Source organism: Protopterus annectens, chromosome 7.part1, assembly GCF_019279795.1.
Source record: "Protopterus annectens isolate FY-2018-M chromosome 7.part1, PAN1.0, whole genome shotgun sequence".
Taxonomy (NCBI): Eukaryota; Metazoa; Chordata; order Ceratodontiformes; family Protopteridae; genus Protopterus; species Protopterus annectens.
Window position 1 is genome coordinate 264,673,325 of NC_056740.1, and position 14,858 is coordinate 264,688,182.

Consider the following 14,858-nt stretch of genomic DNA (forward strand, 5'->3'; position numbering starts at 1 on the left):
TCTTACCACAATATTTACTTTCCTGGACCTCTGTCTAGCAGGGTGACTGATGTGATCCCCGGGGTGAATTTCCTTTCTCCCATCCAATCATCAAGGTTCATTTTGAAGAGGGTCAAAAAGGCACTCTGCTTGACATGTATGGGCACTCTACTCCAGAGTCTGGGGAGTCTCTGGGTCAGGAACCTATCCCTCCAGCATGTTTTGTTCATTGTGATGACAAGGTTTAGATCCCTGGAGCATGTGGCTCTGAGGGATTGGGATTTCTTTAAGTGTAGCATGTCCAACAGCTCTGGGTTTGACATGGCCTTGTATGTTAAGCAGAGATCACCTTTGAGTAGACAATATGCGACAGAGTATAGCTGGAGTTTTTTACGGCGGTCAACATAGTGCATCTGCTTTAGGCCTGTGATTCTTTTATTTAAGGCAGTTCTGTGGCCTTTCCAGTTGTTGCAGATGTCTTGAGAGGTACATACCAAATGGGGCATTGTATTCTATAATGGGTCTAATGAGGGATGAGTAAACTGGGACAATGACCTCCTTTTTTCTTGATGAAAAGCCCTTAGTGATGAGGTGTGTCACATAGAAGGATTTCCTGACTATTGTGGCGATGTGATTGTTGAAGTTGAAACTGTTTAGTGTACTGCCACCTATGTGGTAATTCACAGGTACATGTTTTTTCCCAAAGGGGATAACTATACATTTCTTGGCATTGAGCTTGAGCCCATAGCTCTGGCACCAAGCATCTATTTCTGTAAGGCCCTTTTGTAGAGTATCCACATCATTTGGGGATTCAATAATGGCTCCCAGTTTGCAGTCATCTGCAAACTTTGTTAGCCAGAGTCTCTTAGTGCTGGCCTGCACTTCAGAGAAGTAGATGCCAAACAAGAGAGGTCCCAGGACTGAACCCTGAGGTAATCCACTTGTCACTTGTCTGGAGCTGGATTTGGAGTCAGCTACTTTTACAGTGTGGGTTCTGTCAGTAAGCCAATTGGCAACCCAACGAGTGATGTAGGGATTAATGCCCAGCTTAGTAAGTTTATCTATGATTCCAGAGTGGGGGGTGGTGTCAAAGGCCTTGGCAAGGTCCAGACAGGCTGTGTGGGCTGCCTTACCCTCGTCCACAGCTGTGGAGACTGATTTGAAGAAGCCAATCAGGTTCAGGAGACAGGATCGGCCCTTCACGAATCCAAACTGGGTGGGGTCCAGTGTTTGAAGGTTGCCAATGTCTTTGTTTATAAGTTCCCTGATAATACGCTCCATCGCCTTGCAGATCAGGCTCGTCAGACTGATGGGGCGGTAGTTCCCGGCATCCGAGGTGGATCCCCCCTTGTGGAGTGGGACAACTGTAGCTGTGCGCCACTCAGTGGGCACGAAGCCTGTGGTGAGGGTATGATTAAACATGACACTTAGGTGAGGTGCCAGTTCATTTTGTAGTTCATGTAGTACACAGCCTGGGATGTCATCTGGTTCCATGGATACTGTATTCTTAGCTTTGGAGAGTGCGTTTTTTACCTGTGTGGCCGTTATTACCGGAATTTGGCAATCTTCCGGTATTGAGATGGGCCACTTAGGGGGTGAGAGGGGGAGTAAAGTTGGCACTGAATCGATCTGCCAGGATATTGGCAATATCCTTGGGATCAGTATATTTAATGCCATTCTGTTGTAGCTCAGAGCAGATCTGAGCATTGCCATTTAGATTCTTGACGTAGTGGAGTGCTCTCTGGAACCTTAAACCAGGTCTCAGTTACTGTACAGATATCGATATTCTCCATTTTTAGGAGTGCCTTGAGAGACGTAGTCACATATGTGTGTGTGTGTAGAGTCCATGGCCATGGGTACAGTATAGAAATTGAGTGGAAAGGTAACATGTGCACAGCACCACACCACATAAGCATTACAAATGCATGTGTCTAAAGGAGTCAATGCCAGTGGTTCATTTGGAGCAATTAGACCTTAGCAATGGAAGATGCGATCCTTGATGCACAAAAATGTCCAACAGTACACAACTACAGTTTTTACTGCCTATGACTCTAACCCATCTCTTAGACATAGAGTTGAAATTACCTGTTAGTGTGTCCATGCAGCCACCTGTGCAAATGATTACTATGTCCCACTCCCCCCCATTTATGTCAGTCAGGTAATGTCTGATTCACAGCATGTCCGGTACACATACTTTCATACATAGCACATTTACATTTATATAAAACTAATCAAACGGTATAAACAAGATAAATAAAAAAAATTATGCTTCACATATATTGCTGTATATCATATAGCCTAAGCAACATTACATACATCATTCAATTCCCTTGCCCCTTTTTTAATCAAGAAACATCTTTATTAAACCATCACTTACAACATAAGCAATAATATATTCAAGCAAATTAAAGCAAACTGTACAGACACAATCCTCGTTGCAAGCATTTTACATCTCAAACCATACTGACACACTCCCAGTTGCAAACATTATATATCACTTATCATCTACCTAATTCTTTTCACTCAAACATTACATAGCACATTTAAGTCCTGTCTTCATTTAAACCTCATTCCTCTCCTGTATGTATTATTCCCACAATTCCCATTTTTCTTATTAGTTTGCTCCTACCTTCTTCTAAAGATCTCAATTCCAGTCATTTTACCTCTGTTACTATATTCACTATCCCCCAGATTCTCAAAAGCTTGCACGGAGTGCAAGATGAGTGCAGGAGTCCACACAGGCAATATGTCTGCCGTACGATCCAGGAACAGCCTGCAGGAGCGTGCACGAGAGCTCCAGCACTAATTCTGCATGGACTAAGCCCTGGTATGCAAATCACCTCATTTGCAGGAGAAAGCCATGCAAATAAGGTGATTTTGCAACCCAGGAAGCTTGCAATAGTCCGTGCAAGACTAGTGCTATCTGCAGAAATGTACTCGGTTAGTAACCGAGGACTTTTCTGCAAATTCCAAAACTGAGCTATGACAGCTCCAAATGAAGGCTACATATCATTGAGAAAGCAAACCAATGGCCAAGTAGAAGGCCATTGGCATTGCAAACCGTTTTAAAAAATAGAAAACAACTTTTATTTTTTTTTTCGCCGATCTCGGCTGTTTAAGCATAGGGCAGTGGTGCGCAAATGGGATTGGGGGAAAATAAAAAATAAACTGAAAATGAGCATTCTAACAATAATCAGTATTCTGCCATGCAAGTCAATGGCAGACAAAAGACAACTTGGCCAGTGAATAGTGGTCGCTAAGGGGGGAGGCTCAGTGTGGGTTATGTAACTATGCATTAGTAGGCAATCCTATGCAAATGTGGGAAAGGTTAGTGAATCCCAGATATTCCAAGGGTGTGAGGCAGGTCCCATGAGTGCAAGAGTATAAATAGTTGGGTGCAAGACTAGGATATAGGTGACATCATGGGAGTGTGCGTCAGGCATACTGTAAGTGGATTTGAGACCTGTGGCCAGGACTGCACCTAGCTTAGCACAGATAAGCTAGAGGTGTGTCCAAACTGCCTAGCACTCTTTACAAAGTGTAAGCGGGTGTGCGTGCTGTGCACCCGGTCTTACGGGAAGAAAAAGGAAGTGAAACCAGGAAATAGCAGCTCTGTGCACATTTGAGCACTTCATTTGCATGGCACGCACAGGCTCAAACAGGGAGGCAATGGGAAGGGAAAACAGCAGTAGGAAGGTAATCAAGGAGAACTAGCTTAGCTGACAGGTGAAATGTATCAGAAACAGCCAATTACACAGGCAGCAGCCCAGCCCAGCACACCACTATAAACTATGCAAACACCTGTCCCTCTTGTTTTTCCCAAAACCTCTGCACCACTGGTGTATACAGATGGGGAAATTTTACAAAATGAAAGCAAAAGAAAAAATGTTATGTTGCTATCATAAACCAGCATGTGCAAGAGGCTGACGGTGGTGAGGATGTGAATGCTGCTGAGCAACCTACATTGAGGAGACAGAGAAGAGTGTACAGATCCAGGGTAACCTACCAAGAGCTACAGGAGCTGGAGATAGTGGAGCGCTATACAGTGGATAGGGACCTCCTACAGCAAATTGTTGAGCTGTGCCAGCCACGCCTCACACACAGAACTAACAGAGGGGATCCTGTCCCAGTGGATACCAAGGTATATGTAGGCCCTCTCCATAGCAGTATCATGACAAGCCTGCTGAGGCTATCCAATGTGAAATATACTACAAGTACCTTCCAAAGGCCAACTGGGGATATGATGGGGATTTCACAGGCAGCAGCATCCAGGGTACTCCACCAGTTCCTGGATGCCATGTCAGCATGTCAGTGAGCACATATATTTCTCCATCACCCATGAGGTGTTGGCCAGCAATATGCATCTCTTCCACCAAATAGCAGAATACCCTGAGGTACTGGGTGCAATAGACTGCACGCACATACGCATTAAAGCACCACCAGGTGAGCGGGGTAGGGTCTACATCAACCGCAAGGGCTTCCCCTTCATCAACTGCCAGGTCATGTGTGATGCCCAGGGCATAATAATGAATGTGTGTGCTGGCTGCCCTGGAAGCTACCATGATTCCCACATCTGACATCTGATGCAGCTGTACCAGACATTTGCCAATGGGAACATCCCACATGGTCACCTAGTGGGGGATGCTGGATACGCACTGGAGCCATGGCTGATGACACCCATCAGAAATGCACACACACCCGAACAAAAACTCCATAATGAGGCACATGCACAAGCATGAATCATAATAGAGCGTGTGTTTGGGATGCTCAAGTCATGGTTCTGGTGCCTGGACACATCCGGTGGAGCCTTGCAGTACTCACCAACTACATGTATCCAGATTGTCCTTGTATGTGCCATGCTACACAATATGATCCTGTGGAAACAGCTGCAGCAGGAACAGCATGGGGCAGGGCCACACAGCCCCCCACCAGTGCCAAGGCCTGCACAGGCACAGAGAGACTCAGAGGAGGAACAACCTGAGCCTGCCCCAGTAGGCAGAAGGACACATGCCCAGCATGCCTTGGCCTTGGCAAAGGGGCAATGCATAGCACATGCACTGACCCAGCCCAGTAGGGACCCAGGGAATGACACCTCTCTCCAACTCGCTCATACAGTAAAAGGGATGCCAAACATGACACTACCTGTGCTCAACCATGTATAGGGAGTGTACTATGTGCATCTGACATAGGCAGCCCTGCAGCATCACCCTCAATACTGGGACACCCACAAGGTAAGTGACTCACACATGCCAGTTGGGGGGGGGGGCACATACCCAACAACAGTCACAGCCAGCAGGATAGGTGTAGACAAACACAAACAAATGCTGTACTATGGCCTCTGAATGAGCCCTATGAGTAACCCCTCCCACAGGCCTACACAGACAGACTACAGCAGACCAGGCAGTTGGATGTAAGTTGTGAAGTCTAGGAAGTCAGAAACTAATATGTAGGTAGTGAAGGCTAAGATCTGTAGTACACTGGTATGCCTCTAGCTAGCACGATAGGTAAGTCCACAGACTGAAGTGGTATACCAGACATACCAGTACAGTCCTAGCAAATGAGTAAACTTGTTAGGTGTGCCCCACCATCCTACTTAAGCTTATAGTAACTGTCAGGTGTGTCCCCTCTACCCTTATGTAGAAATGTCGGAACAGTCAAGTGCCCCACCCATGCAGAAATGTAGCAACAGTCAATGCCAAATGACCAATGTATACCCTACAGACACAGCATGCTACCTGTTGGTGTGCAACACAAAGGTCAGCACCGCAGTACTAACTACCTGGACTTGATCCACGCATGCAATATAGATTGCCATACTGGGCATGCTCACACACACAGACAAATGAAGGCAATGTCAGTCAACAAAATACTGAAGGGTCATACTGGGCATGCTCACACACTTAAACACATGAAGGTCATGTCTGCAAACACCAGTGGACCAGACATATCTGGAAGTTGCAGTTCTTATTGCAGACACATGTCAGTATGCACCACTCCTGCCTTGCACACACAGTGGATGGGAATACAGACAAATATGTAAGGACAACACACTATAATAAGCCAAAGGTAGATGGACATAGATGTGTGGAAGAGGGTGACTGTGACAAGGAGCCATTGAGGCCTGTCCCTCCCAGCACACAGCCAAAAGGCCCCAAACACATGAGGTGCAGGTGTCACTTACTGCAGATACAAGCCACAAGTATCTGTCAGCATGACAGACTATATGGTGCACGTGCCAGCTGTGCAACATGACTGTACAAGGAAGTAGTCACCTAGTAGCTGTATACATGTACCTGTGGCATAAGACCCCGTGTGTGCCTTCATGTGGCATGATAACCCCTACATGAATGGGTTATGGCCAATGCACACACCGCCCTCTCCATAGCAGTATCATGACAAGCCTGCTGAGGCTATCCAATGTGAAATACACCTCTGGGAGAGCTGTAGCTCAGTAATCCCCATGGCGTGTCCCATAACTGTGTACTGCTGTAGTGATAAACTAGTTAAGTAGTAGTTCTAATCCTAGACTTGGCAACTGTGTGAGTGTGTGTTTGTGTGGGTGTCTCTCTGTCTCTGACTGCATAGAGAGAAATGCTTTTTAGGCTACTCACACTCCGTACAATTCATATTCTTACCTTTGGTGAGGCTGCTGATGTCACTCACCTAGCAATTACACCTCTGGGAATATCACAGCCCAGTAATCTCCGTAGTGCATACTGTAACTGCGCACTGCTGTAGTGTGATAAAGTAATTAGGTAGGTGTTCTAACCCCAGACCTGGCAACTGTGTGTTGATGTGTGAATCTGTTTGTGTGTCTGACTGAGTAGAGAGCAATGCTTTTTAGGCAACTCACACTCTGTACAACTCATATACTCAACTTTGGCAAGGCTGCTGTTGTCACTCACCTATAAATACACCTCTGGGAAAGTCATAACCCAGTAATCTCCATAGCATGTCCTGTAACTGCTGTAGTGTGATAAAGTGATTAGGTAGATGTTCCAACCCCAGACTTGGCAACTGTGTGTGTTTGTGAATCTGTCTGTCTTACACTGAGTAAAGAACAATGCTTTTTAGGGTACTCATACTCCTTAGAATTCATATACTCAACTTTGGCAAGGCTGCTGATGTCACCCACCTAGAAGTACACCCCTGGGAAGGTTGTAGCTCACTAATCTCAGTAGCACGTCCTGTAACTGCATACAGCTGTAGTGTGATCTAGAACTGTGGTAGGGTTCCATCTCCACCCATGGCAGTTCTGCATGTTTTGTGTGTGTTCCAATGTCTGTGTATGGAGGAAAGCATTATAGGCTACACACTCACAGTACACTTCGAATGCCCTACTTTGGCAATCCTGCTGATGTCATTCATTGTGAAATACACCTTTGGGGAAGGATTTTTCTACTAATCCCTGTGGTGTGTCCTATAACAGCTCCATGCTGTAGTATGATATCGACCTTGGTCAGTGGTTCTATACCCACACGTCAGTTGTGGATGTTTTCTGTGTGTCTCACTGTCTGTGTAGGGAGCAATGCATTTTAGGCTAGTCACTCACAGTGCAGTTGAAATGGCCTTCTTTGGTAATCCTGCTGATGTCATTCAATGTGAAATACACCTTTGGAGAAGAAGTACTTCAATAAAGTCCATGGAGTGTACTATAACTGCGTAGTGCTGTAGTGTAATAAACTAATTAGATAGGGTTTCCACTCCCAGACATAACAGGTGTGTGTGTGTGTGTGTGTGTGTGTGTGTGTGTGGGTGTGTGTGTGACTTGTATCCTGTGTAGAGGTGTGTGACAGCTGTAGGCCATGTGGAGAGGGTTTTGCTTATTTTGTTTTATGGAGGACCTACTATATATCACAATGTCAACCATACAGGGATAACAGATGTAAATTAGCTGAGGGGCTGGGGTGTAAAGCCATACCCATACATGTGACATCAAGGCCAGTAACTTGTTTGGCTGTGGGAGGATGCCTATTCATGCAAGACGTATATTGTGTGGGGCCTCTCAACCCCATTAATGGTGCATATGGACATATATGTATTTGTTAATCTACCATTGCTATCTACAAATTTATGGCCATATATACCTATATAGATTTTATACATCTGCTAATATATATATATATATATATATATATATATATATATATAACTATGTCCGTATACACCTACATAGATATATATCTTTGTACACATATGTAACGTGCTGTGCATATGTAGACATATAGGTGTAGACACATATATGTGTCGATTTAGGCATATGCATGTATATATGTGCATATATATTGATATATATTTATATAGTTTTAGAAATCAATATATATATATATATATATATATATATATATATATATATATACATATCTAGATATGTTGTATCTGTTTAGATATTAATATAGGTGCACACACATACATCTAGATGTTGGTATACATTCTCTATACTGTTGCATGACTGGAGTGGATGATATGTTTCTGCAGACATCACATCTCTTCATATCTGTCATGGCTTAATTTTAAATCACTTTGTATATGGTGTGCAGGGCTGTTGGTTTGAGCCTTGCAAGAGCTGTTTATTTTGTTGCTGGGCAGAACATGGCCCATTGGATACACAGTGATTAAGGCACTTTAAAGCAGTTGTAAGCAGGTTTGTGCTGAGCTAAGCAATGCCTACACAGGTTAAGCAATTCAGCAGCTAACTGAGTATAAGAAACTGTAACCAGACTTCAGCAGTGCTTACCTCTGTGCAAACCCATGCAAACCCACGTACAACTGCATTAAAGTTCCTTAATCACTCTGTATCCATCAGCCTTTGTTCTGCCTAGCAACAAAATAAACAACCTCTGCTAGGCTCGAGCCCAGGACCATGCACACTATAGCCCAATTTATTTACCTCTAAGCCATCTCAGGTATACATAACCCTGCTGTATTCACAAACATATCATCCAACCCAGTCATACAACAGTACAGAGAATGTATTCCAACATGTAGATGTATGTGTGTGGGAAATTATATTAATTTCTAAACAGATACAACATATTGATATATGTAAATATCTATATATATATATCTACATATATATATATATATATATACACACACACACACACACACACACACACACACACACACACACACACACACACACACACACATATATATATATATATATATATATATATGTAAGCAGATATACATATATATCTATATAGGTATATACAGGCATACATCTGTAGATAAAGTAGGAAGATAGCAGAAACATATATGTCCACATGCTTCATTAATGGGGTTGACAGGCACAAACAACATACACCATGCACGAATAGGTATCCCCCCCACAGCCAAACCCATCTGCCCTGCAATACACTACCAACTGTTGCAGATCCCATAACCAGGACCTTGCACGGCAAGGGCACAAGATGTTAACAGTACTCCATCCCAGCTGTATGATGCCAGACTGGTATCAGTAACATTTCATGCAGTACTGTCAGAATCATAATGACTCCCATTTTGCAGTCATCTGTTACCTTTATTAGCCAGAGTCCCATACCATTGGCCTGTACTTCAGAGATGTAGATGCCAAACAACAGTGGCCCAGGACTGAACCCTGAGGTACTCCACTTATCACTTGTCTGGGGATGGATTTGGAGTCAGTTACACCTACAGTTTGGGTTCTGTCAGTAAGCCATGTGGCAAACCATCGAGTGGCATAGGGATGTATGGCCGAATTAGTATGTTAATCTATGTTTCCAGACTGGGGGGTGGTGTTGAAGGGCCTGGCAAGGTTCACATAGGCTTTGTGGACTGCCTTACTGTCTTCAACAACTATGCAGACTGAGTTAAAGCAGTCAATCATTTCAGGAGACAAGACTGGCCCTCTATGATCCCAATCTGTGTGGGGTCCAGTGTTTGAGGGTTGCCAATGTCTGCGTTCAAAACATCCCTGATAATGCATTCCATGGCCATGCAGATCAGGCTCGTCAGGCAGATATAACGGTAGTTCCAGGGATCACAGGTGGATCCCCCCTTGTGGAGTGGGGGAACTGTAGCTGTGCACCACTCAGTGGGCACCAGGCCTGATGCGAGGCTATGATTACACATGACAGGTGAGTTGCCATTCCATTTTGTAGTTCATGTTGTACACAGCCCAGAATGTCAACTGGTCCCATGAATGCTGTATTCTTGGTTGTGGGTAGTGCATTTCCTGCCTGTGTGGCCATGATTACTGGGCAATGGAACCCTTTACGTATTGACATTGTCCCTTTTGGGGGTGTGAGGGGGTGAATGTGGCACTAAATCAATCTGCCAGAATATTGGCACATTCCGTGAGAGCAGACTATATAATGCCATTCTGTTGCAGCTCAGAGCACTTCTGAGCATTGCCAGTTAGAATTTGGACACAACTATAGAATGCTGTGTGGTTGTTTGTGGAATCTGTGGTGACTCTAGTTACATAATCAGCTCTGAAGGATTCCATGAGGGATCTCAACATCTTACTAGGGCTGGTAAGGGAGTTGTTTACATCCTTGGATTATCCTCTTTCCTTCAACAGTGTCTACCGTCTGTTGTATACTCTGTTAATGGCAGGGGACCACCAGACTGGCTTGATTATAGGTTCATAGGTTCATAGGTTCATACTAGGCTATCTGCCTGAGGGCATTTACAAGCCTAGCCCGTAGTTTTGTGGCTTACGCCACCCCTTTAGTATGGGGAACTATACCCATTATTTTGCTGTGCCTCTGTCGAGCAGTGACACTGAGGTAATCCCTGGGGTATAGCTGCGATCTCCCATCCATTGGTCAAGATTTCTCTTGAACAAAGCCATCGAGGTGCTCTGCCTCACATATACTGGGATTTTGTTCCACAGCATAGGGAGTCTCTGGGTGATGAATCTATCCCTCCAGCACGTCCTATTAATAGCCGTGTCGAGGTTTAAGTCTCCCGCCCTTGTGGCTCTGACGGATCTAGATTTTTTGAGGTGAAGCATATTCATCAAATCTGGGTTTGACATGGCCTTGTATGTTAGGCAAAGGTCACCTCTGAGCAAGCGGTAGGTGACTGAGTAGAGCTGGAGTTCTTTCAGTCGGGCAGCATAGGACAGATGTTTGAGACCCTTTATCCTTTTGGTGAGGAACTTTTGTGGCCTCTCCAGCTGCTGCAAGTGTCGGGTCAGATACATTCCGAATGGGGCATTGTACTCAATCATTGGTCTGATGAGTGATGAGTATAGGGAGACTATGACCTCCCTTGATCTAGATGAGAATCCCTTCATGATAAGGTGGGCAATGTAGAAGGTCTTCCTAATTACTTTAGCTACATGGGTGTCGAGTGACAGACTACTATCAACCTGGGTCCCCAGGTCCCTGATAACTTCTTCTGTGCTCAGTGGATTGCCACCTATTTGGTAGCTAGGGGTAACCTTGTTTTTCCCGAAGGGTATGACTATGCATTTTTTGGCATTTAACTTTAGGCCATGGCTCTGGCACCAGTTATCCATTTCTGTGAGACCCTTCTGAAGGATATCTGTGTCAGATGTGTTTTCTACTATGGCGCCCAGTTTGCAGTCATCTGCAAACTTTGTCAGCCATAACCCTCCTGTGTTTGCTTGTACTTCGGAAAAGTAGATGCCAAACAAGAGTGGGCCCAGGACTGAGCCCTGTGGTACACCACTTGTGACAGGCTTTGAGTCTGACATGGCGCCAGCAACTCTGACCCTGTGGGTTCTGTCACTTAGCCAGTTTGCAACCCATCTTGTGATGTATGGGTTAACATTTAAGCTGATGAGTTTTTCAATGATACCCGAGTGGGGTATTGTATCGAAGGCCTTTGCCAGATCGAGGTAGGATGTATGGACTGCCTTTCCCTCATCAATGGCTTTGGTGACGGTTTCGAAAAAGTCAACCAAGTTTAGAAGGCATGATCTGCCTTTGACAAAGCCAAACTGGGATGGAACCAAAGTCTGCAAATTCCCTATGTCTTTATTTATGAGGTCCATTATGATCCTCTCCATGGCTTTGCAGATAAGGCTTGTCAAACTAATGGGCCGGTAATTTCCAGGGTCGGTGGAGGCACCGCCTTTGTGAAGTGGGACCACAGTTGCAGTGCGCCACTCCCTGGGTACGTATCCAGAGGTAAGACTATGATTAAACAGCTGTCCTAGCTGTGGGTTTAATTCCTCGTTGAGTTCGTGGAGCACACAGCCGGGGACACCATCAGGTCCCATGGATGCTGTGTTTTTGCTTTGGAGAGCAGTTCTCACTTGGCCGTCGCACCTGTTTGGGGGGCTCCAATCGCTTGGTGTAGATATCTATCCTTTTGGGGGGGAGAAGTTTGCACTGAACCTGTCAGCCAGTATGTTGGCAATGTCTGTAGGATCAGTAATCTTCACATCATTTTGAACTAGTTCTGAGCATATCTGGGAGTTCCTCCCAGGTTTCTAACATAGCTAAAGAAGGCCTTATGATTGTCTTTTGAGTCTTTAGCTATTTTTCTCTCAAAATTTGCTTTGGATGATTTTATGAGAGCTCTTAGTTTTTTACTTATAGTGATCAAGGGTGTCTTACCTTTTAAGGATTTTGCTCTATCTTGTAGTAGCTTCCTCCTTTTGTTGTAGAGTTTGTTTATGGCTGGGGTCCACCAGACTGGACGCTTGCCTTTGGTACAAAGAGTCTTTGTTTTGCTTGGGATTGCCTTATCCATGCAGTCCTGCAGGTGCTGGTAGAAGGCATTTGTAAGTGATTCAGCGGCTTGAGTACTGTTTTCCCCGGCTCGAGGGCCTTAAAGGAGACCACACTAGTCTTTAGAAGTGTGAAGTCGGCCTTTGAGAAGTTCTTTACTGTGGTCTTTTTTATTTCAGGTGGGGGTGGGATGAGGACCTCCAGCGAGATTAGTTTGTGATCTGATCTCACCAGTGAGGGGTATACTTCGGTGTTCAACATTGTGCTCCCATGTTCGTGATGATGAGATCAAGTATGTTTTCTCCTCTTGTGGGGATGGTGACTAGTTGTTCCATGGCATTTGAGTTTATGAATTCCAGGAACTTTTGGGCTAGGGTGTTTGGGCTTGAGTAGTGTTCCCAGTCTATATTAGGGTAATTGAAGTCACCTAGTATGATGGTGTTTGGTGATACATTTATCCCCTCTAGTGTTTTCAGGAAGGCCATGTGAGGTTCCTGAGTTTGTGAGGGTGGCCTGTAACATGCTACAATTTGCAGAGCAGTCTTGCCTATGGTTAATTGCACCTGGATGGGCTCCGATGCATCGTGCATTGCCACCAGTCTTGAGGTGTGGGTGTCCTTGATGAATATGGATACCCCCCCTCCTTTCTTGGTATTGTCCGGATTTTGGGGTCGGAACGCATGATATGAGGTAAAACCTGATAGTGCTGGGGTGCTCTCAGGAGCCTTGAACCAGGTTTCTGTCACAGCACAGACATCGATGTTCTCCTTACTGAGAAGGGCCTTGACTGCGTGCATTTTGAGATTTAGACTTCTGGCATTGAGCAGCATTACCCTTAGTTTTTTTCCTTTTTTGTGTTCTAGGGTGGTAGGTTTAGAATTTGAGCCTTGCCTAAAAAAGGCACTATGGGGGTGGCAAGAGCCTTTGCCAATATCCGGAATCCCAGGGGTGACAGGTGCAAGCCGTCCCTTGCGAAGCAGCGTGGCTTGTCCAGCATGTCATCCCAGGCAGACAGACATTGGATCCCCTTTGAATGACACCAGAGTTTAAGCCAATTGTTAAAGCTGATCATCTTATCTCTGTATTGTGGCATCATTCTTGGTGAAGGTAGGATACTGCTCAAGGTCAGGGTCATACCTGCCTGGGCTACATAATCAGAGAGCTCCTCAATGTCTCTTTTCATGTAGTCCAAGGAGGTACGTCTCAGGTCGTTTACACCAGCGTGGACAATGACTGAGTCGTATTTGTACCTGCTGTTGAGAGACGTGAGTGCTTGCGTTATGTGGCGGATTCTAGCGGCCGACAGGCAGCTTACTGTGACCTTCTCCTTACTCAGTCTGGTGAGCGGGATGTCAGTGTGTCTGACTATGGAGTCACCAATGACTAGTGTGTCTGGCATTGTGTTTGGCCTTATTATGTGGGAGGTGAGTGTCGTGGTTCTATGTGGGATGTCAGGAATCATGCACAAGTGGCTGTGCGCATACAGTGCCTTAGTGCAGGATTCATCAGTTAAACTGTCAGTTCTTGTCTCCATGGGTGTCACAAACATTGTCACTTCTGCCTTGAGTAGCATGGAGTTGGCCTTTGAGAGGTATTTTACATTTTATGGACAACTGTATATACATTCCTTTCACATGTTCAGTTTGATTAGCCTATGGTGGGATTACTTTGGTGGAACCATAGTCCCATGTACTGTTGTGATGGCTGACTGGTTAATTACTGCAACTATAGTGTACAGGCTCCTGGGTTCATGGTCTGCAAAGGCAGGTTACTTTTGTTCTGGCCAAAACAGCAGTTAATGCATACAGACTAATTAGGACAATTTAGGTTAGTCACACGCAATATAATTCAAATGCCCTACTTTGCCAGTCCTGCTGATGTCAATCACTGTGAAGTACACCTTTGGGGAAAAAATACTCCAGCAATCTCTGTGGTGCATGCTATAACAGTGTAATGCTGTAGTGTGATATGGAACTCTGGTAGGGGTTCTATTCTCACACATGGGAGTTGTGGATGCTTTTGTGTTTATTCCTATGCCTGTGTAGAGAGCAATGCATGTTTGGCTAGTCACACACTACAATTAATTTGCTCTACTTTGGCAGTCCTGCTGATGTCACTCACTGTGAAATAAACCTTTGGGGAAAGAGTAGTCCAGTAATCTCTGTGGTGCATTCTGTAATGGCATAGTGCTGTAGTGTAATAACT

General features: G+C 44.9%; 1 protein-coding gene across 1 annotated transcript in view; it reads right to left on the bottom strand.

Annotated features, from left to right (window-relative positions):
• OTUD7A (OTU deubiquitinase 7A) overlaps positions 1-14,858 on the bottom strand; it is a 999,311-nt gene that overhangs the window by 171,831 nt on the left and 812,622 nt on the right. The gene's annotated exons all lie outside the window — the stretch shown is intronic.